The 26345-nt window shown below is 35.3% G+C and overlaps 2 protein-coding genes across 5 annotated transcripts in view; one reads left to right on the forward strand and one right to left on the reverse strand.

The window, feature by feature from the left end:
- Positions 1–4780, reverse strand: part of LOC135226520 (sperm-associated antigen 5-like) — a 237453-nt gene extending 232673 nt beyond the window's left edge. For 3 of the 4 annotated variants that reach the window (XM_064266402.1, XM_064266349.1, XM_064266191.1), the window contains exon 1: positions 4619–4779. The gene's annotated coding sequence lies outside the window, so the exon portion shown is untranslated. Of the gene's footprint in view, positions 1–4618 lie in introns of all 4 variants that reach the window. The other variant, XM_064266272.1, reaches the window with a different exon arrangement.
- Positions 4781–16173: 11393 nt separating this feature from the next.
- Positions 16174–26345, forward strand: part of LOC135227092 (glutamate receptor ionotropic, kainate 2-like) — a 40574-nt gene continuing 30402 nt past the window's right edge. Inside the window, exon 1 of the mRNA XM_064266985.1 lies at positions 16174–16543. The gene's annotated coding sequence lies outside the window, so the exon portion shown is untranslated. The remainder of the gene's footprint in view (positions 16544–26345) is intronic.

The raw sequence follows: 26345 nt of genomic DNA on the forward strand, positions 1-26345 counted from the left end.
GGAAGTCGAGAACAAATCGTGAGCAGAATTTATATATATCAACTGCCTACCATTGCGAAAATACTAACTTCCTCTCTTTAGCTGCATAATGGTTGGAATATGAAAAGAATGTGACCATTCTGTAGCTTCAGTGAAAAAAAAAAAAACTGTTTCGTATCATTACTCCTTCATAACTTCCCAAATTTCTTCAACTGTAATTACCATACGAAAGGATTCATCAATATCAACAAACTCAATTTAACGCTACATAAACACAAGCAATTAACATCACCCTGCGTTAGGCCCATAGTCTAGAATTATAATTACAACAGCCCGATGAACACAGACTTACGTCGCCCAAGAAAACAGGAATATTAGTCAGGTATCTGCTCGATTTCACTCATTTTCTTTCACTGTTTCATTAACCAATAAAAATCAATTAGTCTTAACTATCCCTTCTTTATGTTTCCTTGAATAATGCGACTTTCGAAACAAACTCTTCACATCCCAATTTGTTGAAGCGAAAATTAACATTACGGAAATAATTCGGGTTAATCAGTTACCGGCAATATTTATTCGTAAATACAGAAACTGCCAATCAAAGATTTAAATTTTTAGGGAATGACGTATGACTGATCTGTAGTCGATATCTAAATCCTCCATTTTAAAAATTGCAATCCCTTGAATTCCAGTTACAAACACTATTAACAATTCCGACAAATGTTTAAAAACACATCAAGGGGCGAATGCAATACAGACACTAAATTTTCAACTGACTTCTAAACTTTTTATTTTTACGCGAAGGCTTTCAAGAAGTCATATCTGGGCCAAACAAAATTGTAAAAAAAAGGAAGCGAAAAAAACGAGTTCATAGAAGAAAGCAATCCAGGTAGCAAGAAAAAAAAAATACAGAAAATGTGGCAGGTAACTCGGGCATGTGGGCATATGTAAAAGTGCCCAGCGTAGGCGGTCTCGTCTACCACTCCAAAGATCAACAACTTTCTCGCTTTCGAGTCGAGATATGATATTGATAAGAGTCCGAAGGACTTGCAAAAGTGACTGCAAACTGGTAAATTAGAGGGGGAGGGGGGCGGGGGCGTTGGGCTCTGATTCCCCCGGTGAAATTTACAAAGGCAGCTTGCTAACTGGTAAGTGTCGCCTCGCAACTTTCGATAGGTGACACTTCTCCTTTCCCTTCTCACAACACCTGTTTTGCCTCGACGCCCACTGACACCGGCTGGTCAACAACATACGTAAACAAGCATTATACTTCTCCCTGCAGTGCTCCGATCAACTTGTCTTAAAAGAAACTATGAATGATTTTAATGTCCAATAAAACAGTGCGTGCCGTTAGGCCTATATGTGAATTCTGCGTAGCTTCGTGTAACAAGTTTAGTTTTATACAAGCCGAATAAATCGTGAGATGCTGATAAATACAAGGTATTGAGGAAGATAATTCAATTAATGACTGACAACATTAACGAATTTCTCCCTCTCACCGTCTCAAGTTCCCAAGTGTTGTCGCCAGTTTAAGAAATTAAGGCTTGGCGTGAAAACAAACTTAGCAAGATGATCTCCCCAATTCCTTCCTCTCACTCTTGTTGATCTCTGAAACTACGCCCATCGCTCAGCTGCGTAACTTATTTCACAGACAATTTTACCAGACTAGAGCGGTATAATAACGCCATTATTTTAATATTTTAACGAAATCCAAATTTACCAATAACATCATTTTTCTACAGTCACTGCCTGAACTATTTTTCTAAATATAATTTAATTCCTTATGTTTTTAAATCCTGAAAACAAATATCGGTAACGTAATAAACCTCAAGGTAAAAAAAAAAGGGGGTAATAATAATACAATGGACTCTTCTGCAAAATACTCCAATTCAGCGGATAATATTACAACAAATCCTAGTTCCCCAAATACTGACGCAAGGAAATTTGAATAATAATGGCAAACTCAACAACGATGGCGAGCTCCAATAACTTCACAGAGTCGGCTTCAACAAAATGCGTTATACGATCTGATAAAACTCTCGTTAGAGGATTTGTAGTAAACGTAAAGTTTACAGAAACTACAAAACGACTCAACAGAATTTTATTGGGGTGGCAAAAGTCATTTGCCAGTGTAAGACAAACCTTCATGTATACCCATTATGAACATACCCATACACACGTGTGTGTATAATATATATATATATATATATAGTATATATATATATATATATATAGAGAGAGAGAGAGAGAGAGAGAGAGAGAGAGAGATGGAGAGAAGAGAGGAGAGAGAGAGAGAGAGAGAGAAAGAAACCTTCGGTCGACCTAACCAGTAAATTATGTACATGGTAATAAATAAACAGCTTTTGGGGTTGGAATGGGTCATGGGGTTCGCCGGCCCGTCCCAAATTACTGGCAGAGAAATAAAGGGGAAACACCTGGGGCTGGTCCCTCCCCCTCTATGGGGAATGGCGGCTCAAGATAAATTATTATATAATGTACATATATGTGTAACAGAAAAAATATATTACTTCAAAAACACTGAACAGTTTTAAATACTAGGAACCCTATATATATATATATATATATATATATATATAGATATATATATATATATATATATATATATATATATTATAGTCCAGATATACAGGCCTGAGAATAATCTAGCGGTAACGTTGTTTCTGTAACAGCACACTTCCGGGAAAGACTTCAGCTACAGCTTAACTTAGGCCTACACTGTTTTCGCTTTTATTCCAGTAACTCTAAGCTTGCTCTCTACGCCACACAATCAGTACTTGAAGATATAAATAATTCATCAAGAAATTCTGCCCGATGTGTTGTCTTAATAATAATAATAGTACCCCCATTTCATAGCCTAATAATAATAATAATAATAAAACCACATTTCATAGCCTGAATCACGCCATAATGGCCAATAGACAATCGTTCAACAATAACTAAACATTAACAAAAATTTCTGTAATTTTATCCTGTTATTGCATAAATGGCATAAAAAAAAATTCAAGTCATATGACAGTAAAATGAAAACTGTTATCAATAAGCCTCATATGGCTATGGCAAAACACACCTGTCTAATATACCAGATATCCCATGAAATCGTTTAACTTTTACGAGTAATCAATACGTCTACATCGATTTTTATTTGAGGCTACTAAAGAAATCATTGTGAATTTGCTTTAATTTTCTGGGGGGAAAATTTTTTTCTTAAACAGCTGTATGGGCATACCATTGTGAGGGCTATTCGGTGTCTATTCTGTGTAAGACCTATAACATAACCAATACATACAGTCACTATCCACTGGCTATAAGCGTTAAAGAAAAAGAAAAAAACTGCTATACCTATAGCCTCTTTCACCCTACATGGGGATGAGTGACAGATATTGTTCCTGTATCCCAAATGTCCTTTCACGGCAAAATAATTTACGTCAAATATAACTGAATGGTGTAATTCCATCCAAAGCCTCTATCTAGAGTACTACCACTGTTAGCCATTCTAAACCATCACTCGGTTGTAATACTACAACACTAGGCTTAGTCCATGAATAAAATCTCCCGAATCACGGAAATATGATGTCAATATTAATTATATAAAAATGTTGGGGTACACTGTTTTCTGCTAGAAGTATTTCAATTAACATATTAAATTATTCTCTCTAATTCTGTCATGAAAATTCTTTCAAGACTCGTCATGAATAATCTTTCTAATTTTCATAAAAAATCATTACCGTTACTGGCTTAAGGGAGTCTAAATGGTAGCGGTCAATGGCATATTTACCTAATCTACCATAGGCCTACATGGCTTAGGGGCTATTAGGGTAGTCTAAATTTTATATTTAATGTTAATAGCAACTCTAATCTAATGACCTACTCTGCCTTGGCTAGCAATTTTGATACCTCAGCACCATACCGGTTTCTTTACATTTAAATTCTGTATGATCAACATAAAAATGACAAAATATGTCTAACTTACCTAAGTCTAGGATGAACTAGCAGACTAGGTTTGGAATTGCCGCTTGATTCCAATGTTTAGAATGCAATGACCGGTACCTAGGATGAATTTATTCGCGTTTACAATGTAACGACAGCAACCTGAGGCAAGGATCCAAAATTCACCACATACGCACCCGGATAATCCGTCCGATGGCCGATTACCCTCAGGGCTACTGTGGCCCAAATCTTTTCCAGGACGAAAAAGCAATGACAATACAATGTTGTAGCCTACATGCCATTTCGTAACAATTATTTTTTTGAAAATGGCAACTGATTAAAATGCCGTGCCCAAGCGGACGCACTGAGGAAACCACCAACTTAACCTTGAGAAGACCAGGATTCTTCTAGCAACGTGTAGCCTAAATAACAAATGCCATCATTCCTCTCGTGGGACAACGTTTGACGAAACGTACCAATTTTCTTCTGGAAGGTGACTGTTAAATGCCATATACACAACCATCAACGTGGCAACCTGTTTGTGTCATGACCTATCGCACCCGCAGTAATTATAATATGACAATAATAACTTGACGCATTAAAACATATCTACGAAATCGAAACGGGAGACAAATTTAGGGAAACAAAGCCACTGTCTTCGACGAAAGTGCTTCATAACTGATCAACCTACCTTGCATATATCTCCTTCTATTTGTTCGCTATTGGGTATCAATAATGCGTATCCTTCACACCAATCGCTCAAAGTCACCGTAATACTGTCAATTTATTTACAACGCACAGACACCAACACACTTCCAGCAAGGCACAACACCGTTTCAAATGCTGCTCGTGTTGCCGGGAGACACTGCTGGTTCGTTTGAATGGTGAGCATGTTCTCGTACAGCCGAAGAAATGCATTATAAATTCATAATGCAAAAGCTATGTCATTTTTATATAGCTATTATAAGATATATTGCATTATAATGATAATTTGTGCCCTGGGTTTTCTGATTAATTATTCATTTACTCTGGAGAAAAGAAATATTTACATATAATTTTTACGCCTGGCAGGCAGTGTAACGGTCAACACGGTGCCGGGTTGCCTGTCATTCATTGATCCAGGTTGAAAGTGTTTTATTATAACAAACTGTAACAAAAATGAAAGGGCGATAACATATCAGCTGTAAAAGCTATAAACTGCAATGTGCACGATCCTTCACAATATGGAATTAGCTGTTAACTAAAAACTTTCAAAAACGTTTCTGAATTAGCCGTGACAGAACGACCCCCCATCATATTTCTACCCGCAACAAAGTTGATCTAAATCCATACACGGCGTCGCAGTATGGTGTTGCATTATATTGACGGTTTTAAAAGCAGAGAGCTATCAGAGGCTCGGATAGTGAAAGATTCCTTGAACATTCAACAGACTAAAATGTATTCTCCTTCTGGTAACACAAAGTTACATATCTTGCCATCGCTGGCACGAAAATCGACATGTAAACAAGTAATATTTCAACCCCATGAGTAACTTGCAACTCGGGTTTTTTTTCCCCATCTGCATGAGTTTGACCTTGATAAAATGTGCTTCTATACATGGTGATGTACGTACAAAACCGGCGCTCTTTGAATTAATTTCTTGCTTCAAACAGGGTTTCTACTTGTAAGTTATTGTTTATGCGTCCACCCCTTTTGTTATTGTAATATACATATAATAATCACCCTATATATCTTATAATGATATTTGCAACCAAATTTTTGTATAAGAAATTGGAAATGACCAAATATGAATAAACAGTGAGCTTAGCGTATGATTCATTTAATGATATTAGGAACTCCCCAACAAAGCGCTTAACAAATACTGTTGCGGCCAGAAATAGATAGCAATTCAGAATACTATGTGCTTATTACTCTGGTCTAGGCGTCCAGACACTCGTATGTTCAATCGAAGGTCAAGATTTGGTGAGCGGCTTATTTCAATAAATATTTGTGTTCATTTTGGGAATATCTTATGAATCATATACACGATTTACCGTTAATGCTTATAGGCTAGCGTGGACTGCCGAAAAGGAAGGCTTGGGTGTTGTTTTCCTTCCAAAATAATATCGGAAATAAAATTAAAATAATGGAAAGGATTATTCCAGCCAGGTTAAAGTTTACGAAATCTTACCGCGGAGTCATTGCTGGGCATTTCACTTTCAAAACATTTTGCTCACTCGCTTACGTCAGAGTTTTTTTTTGTTTTATTTTTATAGTTTTAAAAGTTTTCAAACCAGCTGCAACATTGGCACAGGAATTTCTGTCTGAATAAATGGTAAAGCAAGAAGATCGTGAAGGTGGAATGGAAGTAACCAAAGGTTAGTGTAAAATGTTTAAAGTCACTTTACTGGTCAGTTAAGGTTTCACCATAATGAAATTCAGAGGGATGAAAACAGATGACTACAAGGCAAAAACAATAGTGCAAAGTTATAATCACTTTCTTCTTCCCCGCCGTTCTGCCTACAATAAAGGGTCGGTTGCCTGATGCGCCTTCTCCACTGCCTGCTATCAAAGGCATCATCCTACACCAACATAAGGCATGGTTTATTGTTTGACAATGGGGTTTTTACGACCCCATGCTCTTGCTGTCATCAACCACAGTAATTGGCGGTGGGCCTACCCTTTTATTAAACAGTCCACCTGCAATGCAGCAGTTTACACAGTTATTGGCGATGGGCCTAGCCTTTTACTACAAAGTAAGATTGCAAGGCAGCAGCTGTCATTTTAGTTGCCTTTTACGACACGCAGGATCTACGGTGGAAGGATTCTTACACACCTACCACAGGGTTACATAAGTTATAATAACTTTCATTATACCCAAACCAACTGTGGCCCAGGGACGTTTGGACAAGTTATCACAGTTGATAATAACAACAGTTGCAATAACAAACCAAAACCTAGTCACTTGCAGTCAGTTACGGTTGCAATGATTTAATTTTGATACCAAACCTTAAGGTAATGGTGTATAGGCCTTCGGTTTTTTTTGGCCTAGGATTTTTGAAACAAGACAATCATTTACTCAAGAAATGGTACCTTGAAAATAAAAACATAAAAAGTTACTTTCCTATCCCTCCCAAAATCTCATCTCTTGTGGTCAGTCAGGAACCCCAATTATGAAAAATATTTCGTACAAATCCGGAAGTAACTGATTGTTTAAACCTGTAAAAAATTAACAAACTGAGCCAATAATACTAATAACAATAAAAATTCTCCGGAAATGACAAACATCGGTGAGTTACTGGCACCATGCAGTAACCCTGTTATTAGAAAAATGGAGAAAATTCTATATAAACTGAATGCAGCTGGAGCAGAAACATCATTCAACATTACAAATGATAATAATAATTAATTGCATTTGAAATAACTGTATTGATGACCACAAAATACGTCCGAAAAATTACCTTCCCAACGATGATGAAATCCAAAAACCAAAACGATTTTAAGAGCTGACAGACAGCAGTCTCGGAGTATTGATTAAATCCTTGTAAATCAATTATATCCAGGTTCGATCTCATAAGTAGCTATGGTTGTGAATGAAAACAATACTACCTCCCTACATAAACAGCTGGTCTGACAGACATGGAATGCTAAAAAAAGACAGCTGCATCTGCGAGATCACAGCTGAGTGCTGTGTAACAGCTATCGATTCAGGATAGGGATCAGGGATAGGGGTGTGTCGGGTGGGGTTGGTCTATGGCGAGTCGGCGGAGGGGTGGGAGAGGGGTTGGAGTGTTATTCTTGGCTGAATGAGAAAATTCGTCATGTTCTTTGTTTTCTCTTTGTTTCTCCTCTTCCTTCTTCTTTCCGATTTGCTTCTCGAGAACATTGCGAGTTATTGGACATTCGTATAAGGAATAACACTTTCTTCTAGACTGACATTTATTTTACAGGATTTTTTTTTTTCATCGGTATGCAGAGCTATATGTGTAGGCCTAATCGTTCTGAATACACGTAATTAGTGTGGTATTTTGCCATTAGGAGTGTTCTGGCGAAATGAAATTCCGGTGCTTGTGCCGTTGCAAAGAAGGATTTTTTATTTTTTTATTTTGCTAATTCAAGAAAAAGAACATTTATTGTTATTTGTGAGCTATGACGTCACATGGGCTCTATTGTCAGTGACTGAGAAGCTCACCTATCTATATTAAATTTTGTTATAAGGAAATTTACGTTTTTTTAATCAGAATAAACTGTCAGGTTTGTAATAAAAGAAATGACAGACTGTTGAAATTAAAAGGAAGATAGGTCTGCTATATTTATTTTAAAGTGTTGCCTCTCTCTCTCTCTCTCTCTCTCTCTCTCTCTCTCTCTCTCTCTCTCTCTTTGTCGCCTCCCGGGCGCGAACCTAGGAACTAAGAAATTACTGTATTATTAGCTCAAAAAAAATTCCCTCTCGGTTAACATATATGAAAATATAGTAATTCCGAGGTAGAGCGAATTAGATATTAAATGACATTTGCAGTTTAATGTATTATATATATATATATATATATATATATATAAACATACATATTTATATGTATATATATACACATTATAAGTGTGTTAGCCTGCTTGCGCGTACGTGAATGAGTGCCAGTACGCCTCCAGGTCTTCCCCACGCCTTGATCACCACCGATATGAAAGAGGCAATAAAAAATGAGCTGTCTCAAGCGATACCAGACCACAGGTTTCCTTCCCCTTGACTTTCTCTGATTAGAGAGATCTCAGCAGCAGCGCAATAACAAAGGACTTCCGCGCAACCTCCGAAGAACGGATTCGCACCCGTTGGCGGCACGACCTCTCTCGCGGGATTAGGAGACACGTGCAGTCGTACCCCAAAGAGAACGTTCGTACGTGCGCGCAGCCAAGCGATCGGTACGAAATGCACGGAAGTCGTTGCGTGCTTTGTTCAAATAATAGTGATATTTACGGTATTGATGATGGAAGTTTTAATAATAGGGATAATAATAAAGTTATATTTGCAACGACAATAACTGGGATAGTTGCAAATATTGATAATTATAATGATAATGATGGTGACGCTACCATGATAATAAGTGTGATAACTGTAATATTAATAACTGTAATGATAATGATGGCGAAGCTACAATGTCAATAAACGTGATAACTGCAACATTGATAACTGTAATGATAATGATGGTGAAGCTGCAATGACAATAAATGTGATGTCTGCAATATTGATAAGTGTAATTTTAATGTTGGTGATAGGTGAAACGACAATAAATATGATCGATGCAATATTGATAATGCTAGCGATGGTTGCAATAATAATAGTGACGAAAACAACTAATATTGAGAAGAGTGACACAGATGGTGAGGAAGAAGATGGTGTCAATATTATTTTAAACTCAGACAAGGCCAAGAACAGCTAAAATCAAATGAATAAAAAAGGGGCTATAAAGCTTAATGAAAGAGAAGAGGAACATTGCTATAAAACACCTTACCCTCAAACTCTCTCTCTCTCTCTCTCTCGCTCTCTCTCCTCTCTCTCTCTCTCTCTCTCTCTCCTTTTTAAATGTAAGTAACCAGTGAACTTGTCTTATTATTCAAAGCAACACCAAAGTGAAATATTGAATGCAATAAAGACATTGAAAGAAAAATTTAATTAAGTACTCTGGTCGGTAAGCAAAGCTTTCAAAGGTAAAATTATAGCCTACAATCAGCTTAACATAAAAACGTTAAAGATTCAAGTAAAAGAAAAAAAATTGAAAGTAATACGACAAACGTGTGCAATATCTTAAAGCTTAGCATTCAACATAAAACTATCATTTCTATAAACATATAATCTCCCTGAAAGATATAAATATCTTAACGTTTTAAAGTAAATTAATAGAATACCACCTCCAGTTTTCAATGGACGCTATATTTCAAGTTCCCTTGACGATTAAGAAAAAATCCAGAGATAAAATACAGCACATAAAGCCATTTTAAAAAAATCAAGTGCACAGCTATTAAAAATTCAGAAGGAAATAATTAATTACATAAAGCTATCAAAATACTCGGAGATAGAAAAATAAAGTACATAAAGCTATTAACAAAAACTCTGAGAGAAAAATTAAAGTATACATAAAGCTATTTAAAACCTCGGATAAAGTAAAGGTACATGAAGCTATTCAAAAACCCTCCGAGAGAAAAAATTAAGTATACATAAAGCTATTAAAACTCTCAGAGAAAGAAAAGGGTACATAAAGCTATCAAAACCCTCAGATAAAGTAAAAGGTACATAAAGCTATTCAAAAAATACTCCGAGAGAAAAAATAAAGTATACATAAAGATATTAAAACCCCCAGATAAAGTATAAGGTACATAAAGCAATTAAAACCCTCAGATAAAGTATAAGGTACATAAAGCTATTAAAAAAACCAAGAGAAAAATAAAGTACATAAAGCTATTAACAAAAACTCCGAGAAAGAAAATAGTGCACAAAGTTATTAAAAAACTCAGAGAGGAAAAGATAAAGTACACACAAAGCTATTAAAATAAATTCCAATAAAAAAAGACAAAGTACACACAACCAACACCTGGAGTTCTCAATTAAGGTCCCCAAGAGTTAAGCAGTCAACATAACACTGCCATTTCCGTAAACAATTACAGCTGAACGGAGCGAGACCAGTACATCGTCTGCGGTACTCCAGCCCACTTTATCAGTTCAATGGACCAGATCCCCAACCCCACCCCACCCTACCCAAACACACACCGTTCCCACCTACCCCCTCCCCCCATCCCCTTTATTAAGCCAGCTTCTTACTCTGTCTGTAGCCGTTTTATTGCTCTCATTTGGAGTTGGAACGCGATAGGAAATCGTCTTATAAACTTTCACTTCCTCCTTCCTATCTATCGAATGAGAGAGAGAGAGAGAGAGAGAGAGAGAGAGAGAGAGAGAGAGAGGAACCCGGTTGGATGAAATTCTCGCTTTGATGTAAGATGTAGTCAACGATAAGACGAACGAACCATATTGATAATCCTTCTATAGACTGCCGACGAGCTTGTCGGCGCCTTGTTACTGTCCTGTTTGTTCGTTTGTATGTTTGGCAAATATAATTCATAAAATTTTTAAAATATGAATTATTAATAAATGTTACCAAGGCGGTTCTCAGTAATGAGGACAAGTGGTTACATTTTGGGAGAGATAGTAATGTTCCTTTTGGTAAGAAGAGACCTTATTCGGGAAGAGGGTGGACGTGGACAGCACAGCCTTGACCGAGGTTTGCAGTCTCCGTAAGATCTGCTTATTACTGCTTTTTTAGTAGTTTTATTAATGAGATTTATGATATGAATAGTAAAGATAATCATTATCATACACACACACACACACACACACACACACACACATATATATATATATATATATATACATATATATATATATATATATATATATATGTGTGTGTGTGTGTGTGTGTGTGTGTGTGTGTGTGTGTGTGTGTCTTTTAGAAGAAGGGGGGAAGGGGAAGGCAGAAAGGTCTCTGCAGTGAACAGGAGGCGTTTTGGAACTGCTTTCCTAAAACTGATATTATTATTATATATATTTTAAATTAATATATATTTTTTTTATATATATATATATATATACACACACACATGCATAACAATATAATATCCCAAGGGGAAGAAGACAGATCTGTCCCTTAGTTTAATAATTACGATAAAAAATGTTTGTCATGCAAATGATGAAGTATCATAATCCAGCACTAATTTTATAGATTTCTCCGAATCATAAATGTCCATAAGAACTAATAAGAAATACGACTGCGAAGCTATCAAAAGTGCCTTGGCAATTCAAATTATTATTATTATTATTATTATTATTATTATTATTATTATTATTAGAAAGCCAGCAAATAAAAAAAAGGTAACTGAAGCGGCCCTTAACGGTAGAAATGTTTTCGTGAAATGAAGACTTGGGTAAACCGGTTGAGAAGATGAGTCACATCAAGACGAATACAAGTTGCTACCGAGTTCTTAATCGTCCATGTGACGTCGTTGCTGACAGCGGCTGACAGTACTACATCGGGTGCTTCAAGAACTGTATAATGCTTTGAGCTAAGCAACGTCAAAATCACTTCAAATCCCAAAGATTACGAATTTTACCAAGACATTAAAGGGCATTAGTTCCTAGTTGGACGAGTGGTCAACGACCGCGCTAGCCTGCCGATTAGGTATTAGCGGGTTCGATTCCCCGCTCTGCCAACGTGCAATCACCAGAATGTATTTTTCTGGTGATTAGAAATTCATTTCTCGATATAATGTGATTCGTAGGTCCCGGTGCTAGGAAACCAATTGGTTCCTATAGCCACGTAAAAATATCTAATCCTTCGGGCCAGCCCCAGGAGTGCTGTTAATCTACTCAGTGGTCTGGTTAAACTAAAGTATATATTTTTTTTTATATTGCCACAGGGAAAATAGTGCTAGCTGTGAATTCGCAAACTTCTCGACATGTATGACGTTGGAAATAAAAAAAAAAGTTTAACACATCTTGGCAACATTAGGTTGTTTGGGATTTTGGACGACACAAACAGAATCGTTTCTCCTCAGATTTGAGCATGACTTTACATCTACAGAAACTGCAATGCATAATGGTGAGACGTTATTTGGCACAACAAAAAAACACAGGTTACACAGTTATTGTGATTAATATTACTGTAATGAATTTCAGTTTCGTGTCAAATCACATTTGACAAACGCCAGTAACCATTAAAAGTCTTTGCAGTTCTCAAGTATCCATGCATGTTTAACTACTAACAAGGTTTGTTTATTTTTCATTATTCATCGCTGCGCAATCTCTCTTCATTTATTTTCTCTATTTTCATCTTTACTTTTATTTTATATTTCTCCTTACAGTTTCTCCCTTTTTTTTCTATCTCAGTTTTCCCTTCTGTCTTCATTTATTTTCCCAGTCCCAACATTTCCCTTTTTCAATTCTTTCATTTCGAGTCCAACACCCCTTCCCTTATCTTTCTTGTTTTGCCTTTTCTTCTGCGTCTCCATTTTTCTCCCATTCCCCTCCCTTCATTAAACGTTTTCGTCGTCTTGATGATTTCATCTCATTGCATTGTTGCTTTTCCTTATCTTTCCCCTCATTTCTTCAATTTCCTTTTGCGTACTTAGTCTTTGTTGCTACGTTCGAGAAGAGACGATGATGTATCTCGTCTGCTCCAGAGAATTTCTTCGTTGCCATAGCAACGATTCTTCGGAGATTTTTTTTCTTTTTTCTAATTCACTTTTTCTTTTCCGTCTCATCTCGTGTCGTAGACGTTGCAATACCATGGGAGACTTTGATAATGACTGGACGTATTAATAATTACATAATAACTGAACATACATAGTATTTTGATAATATACTCACATTCTTGTTTAATTATTTGTTAACTTATTCTTTCATTCCTATTAATTGATTTCTTCTCTCTGTATTTCCTGTTACCTCCCGTTAACTTTTTTTCAAAATGAACACCATATTCGTTGGAAGCTTGAATTTCAGGTCAGTGGCTCCCTGAGGGCTGGTTCCATATGAATAGGGTTCATGTTCGAAAAGAGACGACCAAACACCAACTCTTTTGCTTATCATGATCACATTTTCACAGTATGTGATGAACGAAAGATATCTGTATATATACTAATGCACAAAGCCGGCTGATACTTGGTATTTTATATCATAATTTTCTACAGGTCTTTAAATACAGATTATACATATATATATATATATATATATATATATATATATATATATATATATATATATATATATATATATATATATAAACGTATATATATCAACACATCATCACGCCTGGAAAAGAAATAAATATATTTCTTTGGGATCGAACCCAGGTCTTTCAGGCAAGGGCGACCTTCCTTTTCAATTGAAGACCTGGGTTCGAACCGATATGAGTCATATATATAATACTATTATAATATATATATATATATATATATAATATATATATATATTAACTCACACACACTACACACACACACATATATATATATATATACATATATATATATATATATATATATATATATATATATATATATATATATATATATATATATATTGTGTGCGAGAGAGAGAGAGAGTATAATATGTGTATATAAAGCAGCCAGGAATTGCTGAAGTTATCTGTACGGGAATGTGCCAATGATCATCGTCCTTTCTTATTCTGGGATCCACGCCTTATTAAGAGAAACGACTTTATATTATGTATAAAACGGAGAAAAATTAAAAATAAAACCTTAAACTCTACGGCATTTCCACGCCACATTTCAAAACACCAGGCACACTCGTCTCATTCTCCAAATTGCCGTTTTTCAAACGCCTATTATGACCCGAGTCATTTTACAAGAGGTCAATTAATGACAATTGGAGCTTGAAGATGTCGTAAACCGCGACGCAAATGATTTGAATGACGCGAAATGAAGCAAGGAACGGAAGGCATCAAACGCAGGAAATCCGACGAAACGAGAAACTGAGAGACCGTTTTCCGCTGACGGGAAAACTAAACCAGTTTTTACGCTTTTGATTTAGTCTTGTTATTTTCATTCATTTCTTCGGTTTTATATACGAGTTTATTTCTTTGTTGGTTTACATTACCTTAATTATTTTTAATCTACATTTATTCTTGGGAAGCTTGAATATCGAGGGCCCCTGTGGGCTTATTCCATATGGATAGGGCTCATCCTCTAAATAATAATAATAATAATAATAATAATAATAATAATAATAATAATAATAATAATAATAATAATAATAATATAGAAATAATTAGTGAGATCACACATTTCGTTCTGAATTTTTGTACGATGGGCGATTAAATATTAGAACTTTATATTTTGTGGAAACATTCGAAGTATATTTCAGACACATTTCGAATGTAGGATCTCATAACGACAAACATCCATTTAAAAAAATTATTCTAATGAAAACTGAGTATATAAAACTGACTTTCAAACAAATACGTTCATGAGCAATTGGTTTCATAACACATGTATAAGAAATATCAGTATCATAACGTATGCCCAAAATTGGTAACATTATAACGAACATGCATTTAAGAACACACACAGGGAAATAATTTCTAATAAAATACGCAGTTAAAAGTAGCAGTGAGAGAGAGAGAGAGAGAGAGAGAGAGAGAGAGAGAGAGAGATGGAACTAGGGAAAGAAATACAGACTTAAAAATCGCAGACTAAGTAACTCAATAAGTCTTCAACAAACGACCAAAGTCGTCCTACTAATTAGAATCCAAATTAAACGATTAAGTTTCAGAAACTTTCAGATTTTTCATTTCCCCCTAATCGTACTAATGATGGGAGGGTGCGTTCACACGTTGAAATGTCACAAAACGGAGAACAGTTTTAGGCTTTAAAATACTAGAGTAACTAAGTCAGCAATCAGGATTGAATTATTTTGACCTTTGAAATTCTAACACCAATTTTGAAGTATTTCGTGCTGTTTCAATTTAGTTTTCATAAATCAGACACTTCAGCATATCCTTTTTATAATTGGTGCCATTGAAGTAATTATCACTGATAAAAATCAGGAAGTAATGCGACGAGGAAATGAGATAAGCTGTTGAATGCGGTTGAAAGGATAGAAAATTGATGTAGATAAGATGAATTGTCCGTCTAATATTTTGGGTGTAAGGAGTACTGACAGGGGAATGAACGTAAAGGTGTATGTTAAACATTTCAGTGTATAGGTGGTAAGACTGATCATTCATCAATAGCCCTGGAAAAGGAAATGGAAAATCAAAAACATTCTTGGTTGAATATGGAAGTATTAGATTGAGAGGATATACAGCAACACTTCCAGTAATTTCCGTTCACCATTATACAAATGAAAATGCGTTTCCACTATAAGAATATCGTTATTAAGCAAACATTTATTACTATAGAAAGAATGGCGAGGAAAAGATTCAATTCATGAAAGATATACGAAACATTTTGAAAAACTGGCTTTAGATCGTTCGGATCAAGAGTCAAGGAGGAAACTAAAGTTCATGTACAGAAATTAAGCACGATTACTGACATATAATATCAGATAATTGTTTCGGAATTATATACGAGAAGAAAGAATATATATTCCATAATGACAGTCTAAAACGCATTAGAAACACGAAAGAATAGTTTCCTTAATTTAGTCACCTGTGCTGATGACGTTACTCATGGGCGGGAAAAGTCAACCGACTCGTGAGAGTAGAGTATAGACTGAAAACGGGAGATCCACGGCAGTGACGTCACCTTATCTCTAATTAGTCTATAGACCGTTAACCAGAATAGTCTCATGTTTCGATAAAGGACATCGCTTGGCAGCTTAGCATCAGCAGAACAACCTTATGTAGATGGATACGACGAGAGAGAGAGAAAGGAAATGTAATTATGTTGCATCGAAGTCCTTGACCCAGTTGCATTAGGCCTATGTTTCTCCAAGATTAGTGGATTATTGACGTGGCTCGCTTACATCCCCTCCCAACGGACGTTGCAGTCAAGACAGAAATAAGTTTATCTTTGATGCTTAAGCAAAATGTTAATGGAGGTTTGTCTGACAAATCGTCTATCTACCTTAGACATGATATAGGTAAGTTTATTTTACATTGCTGACCACATACGATTATTTTGTATCAAGTGTTCGTCTGATCTAAAGAACCGGAGTGGATAAGGTTCAGTGAATTTCATAGCATGCAAAGAATGAACAATTCACTATACTGTCATTCATGAGAGTTTTTTTCATGCTGTTATGGAAATAACATTTAAACGTAAATCACAATAGTAACGTGGCAAAGTCCAGTAGTGAACTGACTTATAGTCATAGACCTATATTTTCAAATGACACTAAAAGAAAAAAGTAATAGCCTAGTTACAAATGTTGGCAGCCTTTTCAAGTATAATACTCACGTCCATAGATTTTGTAACGTATCGCTACGATAGTAAATAAAACGAAAAATTCACTGAAAAAGGAAAATGTCGGGAACTCTTGAAATCGTTAGCAGGAATAGTTGTAGGAGTTAGCATTATGCGTTTGATATAAAAATTGCCAGTTAGTACGCTTATGGGCAGAGCTTCACTGTAAGAAGAGTGATTGTAGGCTTCTGTTTTGATTTTCCTAAAAGTATTATTATTATTATTATTATTATTATTATTATTATTATTATTATTATTATTATTATTATTATTATTATTATTATTATTATTATTATTATTATTATTATTATTATTATTATTATTATTATTATTAAGACAATGCTCCTCTTTGGGGTTTTGAATTGCTGACCCGTAAGTTACAAGGACCAACACTAATACTCAAGTCACAGGAGTGATTATTGGTATTATTATCATTATTATTATTATTATCTTTAGCTGTAGTAGTAGAAGTAGTAGTAGTAGTAGTAGTAATAGTAGTTGTTGTTGTAGTAGTAGTAGTAGTATCGTAATCACCATCTTTGCAAATTTATCATCACATTTCCAATAAAGCATGAAGAAAATACAGCACCTGAGGTTTTTTCACACCAGATCTTCTTGACAGTAATCGTATCGATGAAGAGAGGCTTATGCATTTAAGGAGACCAAAGTAGATACTATTTTTAAGATCCATGTCTCGTTGAATAACTATCTACCAAGTTCGTAATTCGCAAATTTCTCATTTTTCTTCGTTGTTTATTGCTTCATTGCATCGGATATTCTAATAATAATAATAATAATAATAATAATAATAATAATAATAATAATAATAATAATAATAATAATAATAATGATAATAATAATATAGAAAATCACGTGAATATGACTTCTTAACAGTACAGCTAGAGAAAAAACATAACGGCACAGGCTGACTTTTAAAAGAACAAGATCCGTTAATAGGGTTTACAGTGCAGTTTTAAAAGAGATTGTCTAGAAGCTATATTTAGCTATATTGACGCGCGCCGAGAGTTAACAGGGAAAGCGTGCGTGCTGATGAAAAACTTTTAACGTTTGAAAAACGTCGAGAGATGAGACTTTCTTTCAAAGAAAGTTGTCCTCATTAAAAAATAATATCGTTTATTCATTCACACTCGTAAAATACCAATGCAGAAACGGAAAATACTATTGGAAAGGAAACTGATCGACAGTATTTAAGAACGACAATGAGAACGGTAAGAAATTTCGCTTCCTTTTCTGAAGAAAAGTCAGGCGAATAGATATTTTCGGAACAACGTTAGATTATCCAAAAATAAAAAAAAACCTTCATTCATCAAAACAAAATCATGGATGATTTATACATCAATACAAGATCATGAACGAACCACACCAAAAACTTTCGTTCACAACTTTGAAAAACATTTTAACAGTTTTGAAATGCTACGATGTTTTAAATGAGATCAGAACTGTTCAAAGTGAAAGTGAAAGACGGTAAGATGAAATAAGATTAAATGTATTCATTTGGGAAAAATGAATCTGTTTGAAGTTACGAAATCAAGGGGGCGGGAGAGAGAGATCGAGCGATAGCGAGGTAAATAGATGTAGTTTAATGAATGTATGCGCACGCGCGCACACACTACACACAGAAAGAGAGAGAGAGAGAGAGAGAGAGAGAGGGCGATCGCTGGCCAAGGAAGTTCAGTGACCTCCTATATATATGCTCCTAAAGCCCTTCGGTAACACCCTACATAATTTGGCCTTAAAGCTATTATCTCTTTTTAGATGCTAATGCGTTTTAACGTAGATTTTCGTGTTGAGAAATTATAAGTAATACTACAATTACATGAACATTTCATTATTGAGTACTTACTTCTAGACTAGAACAGACATTCTCTATCTCTCTCTCTCTCTCTCTCTTTCTCTCTCTCTCTCTCTCATTTCATACACATATATATATGTGTATGTTTGTATGCATATTAATTGTATGCATGTATGTGAAATGTGTGCAATATATATATATATATATATATATATATATATATATATATAGTATGATATATATATAAAGCTTTTTTTAATGCTTATTTTAATAAACATGATAATTTTTAAAATGATAAGGAAGGACCTGAAACATTTCTTAGTCTCATATTTTTCACTTAAGATCTTCCAGAAAGCGCAAGTAAGTTCAAATACAAATATGGAAAATAAACTTTGAGTCAGCTAGTCAGACCCTTATTAATTATTATTATTATTATTATTATTATTATTATTATTATTTTTTTTTTTTTTTTTTTTTGCTCTATCACAGTCCTCCAATTTGACTGGGTGGTATTTATAGTGTGGGGTTCCGGTTGCATCCGGCCTCCTTAGGAGTCCATCACTATTCTTACTATGTGTGCCGTTTCTAGGATCACACTCTTCTGCATGAGTCCTGGAGCTACTTCAGCCTCTAGTTTTTTCTAGATTCCTTTTCAGGGATCTTGGGATCGTGCCTAGTGCTCCTATGATTATGGGTACGATTTCCACTGGCATATCCCATATCCTTCTTATTTCTATTTTCAGATCTTGATACTTATCCAATTTTTCCTCTCTTCTCTTCAACTCTGGTGTCCCATGGTATTGCGACATCAATGAGTGATACTTTCTTCTTTGACCTTGTCAATCGAACGTCACGTCTGGTCTGTTTGCACGTATCACCCTATCCGTTCTGATACCATAGTCCCAGAGGATCTTTGCCTGATCGTTTTCTATCAATCCTTCAGGTTGGTGCTCGTACCACTTATTACTGCAAAGGTAGCTGATGTTTCTTGCACGGCTCCAGTGGAGGGCTTTTGCCACTGAATCATGCCTCTTTTTGTACTGGTTCTGTGCAAGTGCCGGCTTCCACTTTGCTATGTGATTTATTGTTTCACTTTTCGTATTGCACTTCCTACATATGGGAGAGATGTTATTTCCGTCTATCGTACTTTGAACATATCTGGGTTCTTAGGGCCTGATCTGTGCCGCTGTTATCATTCCTTCAGTTTCCTTCTTTAGCTCTCCCCTGTAGCCATTGCCAATTGTCATCGCTGCTAGTTCTTTAGTCTGTCTCATGTATTGTCCGTGCATTGGTTTGTTGTGCCAGTCCTCTGTTCTTTCTGTCTTTCTCCTGTCTCTGTATATTTCCTGGGTCTTCGTCTGCTTTTATTAGTCCTTCTTCCCCATGCACTCTTTTAGCCACTCGTCTTCACTGGTTTTCAGATATTGCCCCAGTGCTCTGTTTTCGATGTTGACGCAGTCCTCTATACTTAGTAGTCCTCTCCCTCCTTCCTTTCGTGTTATGTAATAGTCTGTCCGTATTTGCTCTTGGGTGTAGTGCTTTGTGTATTGTCATATGTTTCCTGGTTTTCTGATCTATGCTGCGGAGTTCTGCCTTCGTCCATTCCACTATTCCTGCGCTTGTCTGATTACTGGCACTGCCCATGTGTTTATGGCTTTTATCATATTTCCGGGCGTTGAGTTTTGACTTGAGTATCGCCTTGAGTCTCTGCATATATTCTTTCCTGATCGTGTCCTCATCTCTTGGTGTTTTATATCTCCTCCTTCCATTATTCCCAGGTATTTGTATCCTGTCTCATCTATGTGTTTGATGTTGCTCCCATCTGTAGCTTTATCCTTCAGTTCTCGTTACTTTGCCTTTTTGTATGTTGACTAAGGCGCATTTTTCTATTCCACTCCATCCTGATGTCCCCAGATACAATCCTTACAGTCTGGATTAGGGTATCTATTTCCTTGATGCTCTTACCATACAGCTTGATGTCGTCCATGAACATCAGATGGTTGATTCTGTTGCCTCTTTTCTTGAGTTGGTACCCGGCATCCATCTTCTGTAGTACTTTTGTCATGGGAATCATGGCTACTACGAAGAGTAGTGGGGACAGTGAGTCGCCCTGGAAGATCCCTTTCTCCAGATATTAACCTCTGCTAGTCTTATTCCAGAGCTTGTAAGTATTGTATTCCAGTTGCGCATTGTATTTTTTTTTTTTTTGAGGAAGCTGATGGTATTTTCCTCTGCCCCATATATTATTATTAATATTATTATTATTATTATTATTATTATTATTATTATTATTATTATTATTATTATTATTATTATTTCTTTTTTTTTTGCTCTATCACAGTCCTCCAATTCGACTGGGTGGTATTTATAGTGTGGGGTTCCGGGTTTTTTTTGGCAAAAAAAAGTCCATGCCCTTCCCCCTTAGGCTGTCCCGAAAATCACTTTTCTTACTATGTGCCCCGTTTCTAGGATCACACTCTTCTGCATGAGTCCTGGAGCTACTTCAGCCTCAAGTTTTTCTAGATTCCTTTTCAGGGATCTTGGGATCGTGCCTAGTGCTCCTATGATTATGGGTAACGATTTCCACTGCATATCCCATATCCTTCTTTTAAAATTTTTGTATTTTCCAGATCTTGATACTTACCCATTTTTTTTCCCTCTCCCTTTCTCTTCAACTCTGGTGTCCCATGGTATTGCGACATCAATGAGTGATACTTTCTTCTTGACTTTGTCAATCAACGTCACGTCTGGTCTATTTGCACGTATCACCCTATCTGTTCTGATACCATAGTCCCAGAGGATCTTTGCCTGATCGTTTTCTATCATTCCTCCCTCAGGTTGGTGCTCGTACCACTTATTACTGCAAGGTAGCTGATGTTTCTTGCACAGGCTCCAGTGGAGGGCTTTTTGCCACTGAATCATGCCTCTTTTTGTACTGGTTCTGTGCAAGTGCCGGGCATTCACTTGCTATGTGGTTATGGTTTCATTTTTCGTATTGCATTTCATACATATGGGGAGAGATGTTATTTCCGTCTATTCTTTGAACATATCTGGTTCTTAGGGCCTGATCTTGTGCCGCTGTATCATTCCTTCAGTATCCTTCTTTAGCTCTTCCCTCTGTAGCCATTGCCATGTGTCATCGCTGGCTAGTTCTTTAGTCTGTCTCATGTATTGTCCGTGCATTGGTTTGTTGTGCCAGTCCTCTGTTCTTTTCTGAAAATTGGAGTGGAAATTTTTAATTTTACATATATTCATTCTGGTTAAACTTTATACAATAATAATAATAATAATAATAATAATAATAATAATAATAATAATAATAAATAAATAATAATAAAAATTTCCACTCCAATTTTCAAAAACTGGTACAAAAGATCAAAGCACGTTGATATACAGGTGGAGGTAACATTAGGCCTAAGAGTTAATATAGCTTAGGCTGGGTCTTTTGAGGTTGACGTCTGATTTTATCTATTATTTTTCTTTATTTTTTTTTCGTAATTAGTTACATGTTAATACATTAACAATATAAGATCTTTCTTGTCATCGTAGAAGTGATTTTATGATTAAGCTATCCGAGTAAGTTTAATGTTACCCTTTCTCTGCTGAGAGAAAAAAAGTTACAACTAATTTTACTTGTATATATGTATGTATATGAATAACTTGATCACGAAGTATATAAAACGTGATGCTATGTATAAATAAAGGTTTTTGCCACGAAGAAAAAAATGAAAAAGCGAGATAGCCGAGTACTTTCGGTCCTGTTCAGACCCTTAGTAAAGGGTCTGAACAGGACCGAAAGTACTCGGCTATCTCGCTTTTTCATTTTTTCCTTCGTGGGAAAAACCTTTATTTATGTACGTATGTCTTTACAATTAGATGCATGGAAAGATGTATGTATATATACATGTTTGTATGTACAGTTAGATGCATGAAAATATTGTATATATGTATCTATGTACGCAGTGATGCATGGAAAGCTGTGTGTATTTATATACAGATAGACACATGGAAAGTTATTTGTATTTATGTATTTACAGTTAGATACATGGAAAGGTGTGCATGTATGTATGTATGTACAGTTAGTTGTATGGAAAGTTGTATGTATGTTTGTATTTATGTAAAATTAGATGCATGGAAAGAAGTGTGCATATATGTATGTATTTATGTACAGTTAAGTAGATGGAAAGATGTGTGAACGTATGTATACTTGCATATATGTATTAATTAAAGTTAGATGCTTAGAAATATGTTTGTATGCATGTATGTATGTAATATGTAAAGTTAGATGCATGGAAAAATGTGGGTATGTATGTATGCATGTATTTATGTACAGTTAGATGCATGGAAAGATGTATGTATGAAAGTATGTATGTACAGTCAGATGCACAGAAATATAGGAAAATTCCAAACAGTTATAAAGGTTACAACGTTTTTTTTGCACGTACTCACATTTTTCCGAATCATTAATCAATTGAACTCAAGTTTACATTTCTATATCCAATTACACGGTATATATATTTTTAACGTCAGTGATTTCATAACAGAAAAAATATCGTATACTACTTCTCAAAATGCAAAAGTGTGTTACAGAACTAAATAAAAAACGAGTCAGGCAATTATAGTCTATCTGTAATAGACAGGAATTTCGCTCCAGATAGGCCCACTTTTCTTATTCAGTTCAACTACATTTTAACCGGTTCGTTAACACAAATCGACGCTTTCTAGCGCAAATTGCTTTGAAAGCACGTGTATTTATATATATAAAGTAGAAATATATATATATATATATATATATACTGTATATATATATATAGTTATATATATAATGGGAAATATACATATATATATATAGGAAATATATATATATATATATATATAATATATAATATATTTATATTTATGCATACACACGCATATATATAATTAGGAGTTAACAATGGCAAGTGAAATATGTATGGTTGTAATGTAGCAATGTACGTATGTATGGTATATATATATATAATATATTTATATATAATATATATATTATATATTATATATTTAATATTATATATATTATACATACATACATATATCTCACTTGCATTGTTAACATCCTATATATGTATGTATATTTCTATTATATTATATATATATTATATATATATATATATATATAAATGTGCGTTCTTTTCAAACGCAATTTGCATTAGAAACCGTCGTATCCTAGTGCAAATTGTATGTATGTATGTATGTATGTATGCATATACATACATACATACATATATATCTCACTTGCATTGTTAACATCCTATGAATGAGCCTTTTCGGAGAAGGTCAGGGAGAAGAGCTAATTGCCCTAATGCATGATGGGACTTGTATTGAACGGTTTGGGATCGGTAACCATGGCAACGGCGTACCTGCCACCAACAACCTCCGCCTTCCGTGGCTCTAATCACCGCGACCTTTCGGGGTCACGCTATGTGTCTGCAGGGGAGGAGATCAAATCATCCTCCTCCATCCCACCCCCTACCCTTCCTCCTCCCCCTCCCAGCCCTCTCTCTCGTGTGACGTAGGGCGTAGCGAGCGTTCACGAAAAGTCTAGAAACTCGGGAGTGTTTCAAGAAGACAAGCATGAATGTTTTCTGAATGACTTTATATTTTATGGGTTTCTTAAGTTATTTTTTTTATAAGACTGAAAAATTCTACTGGAAATCTGAAATTCATAACTTGAAGTTTCATTCTGTCTCATATTCAGTTAAATAACTTGATTTCATGTCAGGATCATCGTCATTCTATCGTGTCTGATAGACTTCGGAGATGACGTCAGTATATTAATAGATTATCATTTCTAACAGGTTTTAGGAAGAAGGCGTCAATAATTTATAAGATTATCAGAAGAAAGTATGTAGGATATTTTTTTCTATTGATCAATTTCTGATAATAATTCCAGTAATTTTATTGGTTATCCGTAAATAGTATTATTATCATGATAAATGCTGATATCACCATAAGCAGTCATTATTATTACTACTATATCACTGGAATGCGACTGGTTATTATTATTATTATTATTATTATTATTATTATTATTATTATTATTATTATTATTATACTAGGCTCAGTGGTTTTTATAGTGTGGGGTTCCGAGTTGCATCCTGTCTCCTTAGGACTCCATCACTTTTCTAACTATGTGCGCTGTTTCTAGATGCACACTATTCTGCATGAGTCCTGGAGCTACTTCGGTATCTAGTTTTTCCTTTTCAAGGATCTAGGGATCGTGCCTAGTGTTCCTATGATTATGAGTACAATTTCCACTGGCATATCCCATATCCTTCTTATTTCTATTTTCAGGTCTTGATACTTAACAACTTTTTCTCTTTCTCATCTACTCTGGTGTCCCATGGTATTGCGACATCAATGAGTGAGACTTTCTTTATTATTATTATTATTATTATTATTATTATTATTATTATTATTATTATTATTATTATTATCTCCAAGGAAATGAGACTAAGCCGTGCAATACACAGAGGCAGTAAACTGCACAGGATATTTATTGTTAATAGCAGGAGTTCAGGCACCTCCCGACGGGGAAGCATGATGATAAAAAGGCAAATCACGACCTCCATTCTTCTTCTGCGTCCTAAACAGCGAACGTTCCCTGCTCACGCCATTGTTTGGATGTGGGATGTGAATCATGTGATTTAAATGGTTCTTTATGGCTCGAGATTATTCGTGTGATTGAGTGCGTGATTGACAACAAGCAGCGCAATGAACACTAACGGTTGATGATGGTAAAAAAAAATTCGTAGAAAGGATGAAATGTACACATGGTGAATGAGTTGCTAGAAGTTCATTTGTATCAAAACCTTCGAAGCGATGTTCACCTGCCTAACAGTATTTCTGACCCGTATCGTTGTTTAAGGTTATAAATATATTTGTTTGTTTTGTGATGCAGCTATGATTTTATTTTATTTCTCTTGTTTTGCTTTTCACACGTTCATTTTGTTTAATGGAATGTCTTTTAAATCTTGCTCTCTATGAATGTTTGTTTACTGTGAATGTTAGAAACAATGTGTTGCGTTGCTTTAAGGAAGCTGCAGATCAACAGAGATGACGTAGAATGAATGAAATAGGCAAGATTATTTATCGAAAATTACCTTATCTTTCTGGGTAACCGTACGTGCTGATATACATGTGAATAAAGTATATACTCATGTTCTTTTGCATTGTTCCACTGTCACTGAAGGAAAGATACTGTTGATGAAAATTAAGCAAACGTGGATCATCACGTTCTAATTGCTTATGATGTTTAGTAAGAGCTTCTTTCATCTTACTATTTAACATGGGTCTCATCTGGGAATATTAATCGATTCTTACTCACAAGCTTCTCTCTCTCTCTCTCTCTCTCTCTCTCTCTCTCTCTCTCTCTCTCTCTCGCGTACATTACGGATGGTTCTTTGAATGAATGATTACTAAAACAAGAGTAACAGGCAACAGCCATTCAAAGTTGAGAACAGAATTACTTAAAAACGACAAAAGGTAAAGAATACAGTATCTGTGAATGATCACTCAAGAATTCTTAATTCCCTGACGACAGACTTTTTCCAGACTAAAACTCCATGACGATACTGTAGCAAGAAAATACTGTAGAAATAAATTGCTTCTATACATTTGGCCTGAG

This window comes from Macrobrachium nipponense, chromosome 11 (genome assembly GCF_015104395.2).
Source record: "Macrobrachium nipponense isolate FS-2020 chromosome 11, ASM1510439v2, whole genome shotgun sequence".
Lineage (NCBI taxonomy): Eukaryota > Metazoa > Arthropoda > Malacostraca > Decapoda > Palaemonidae > Macrobrachium > Macrobrachium nipponense.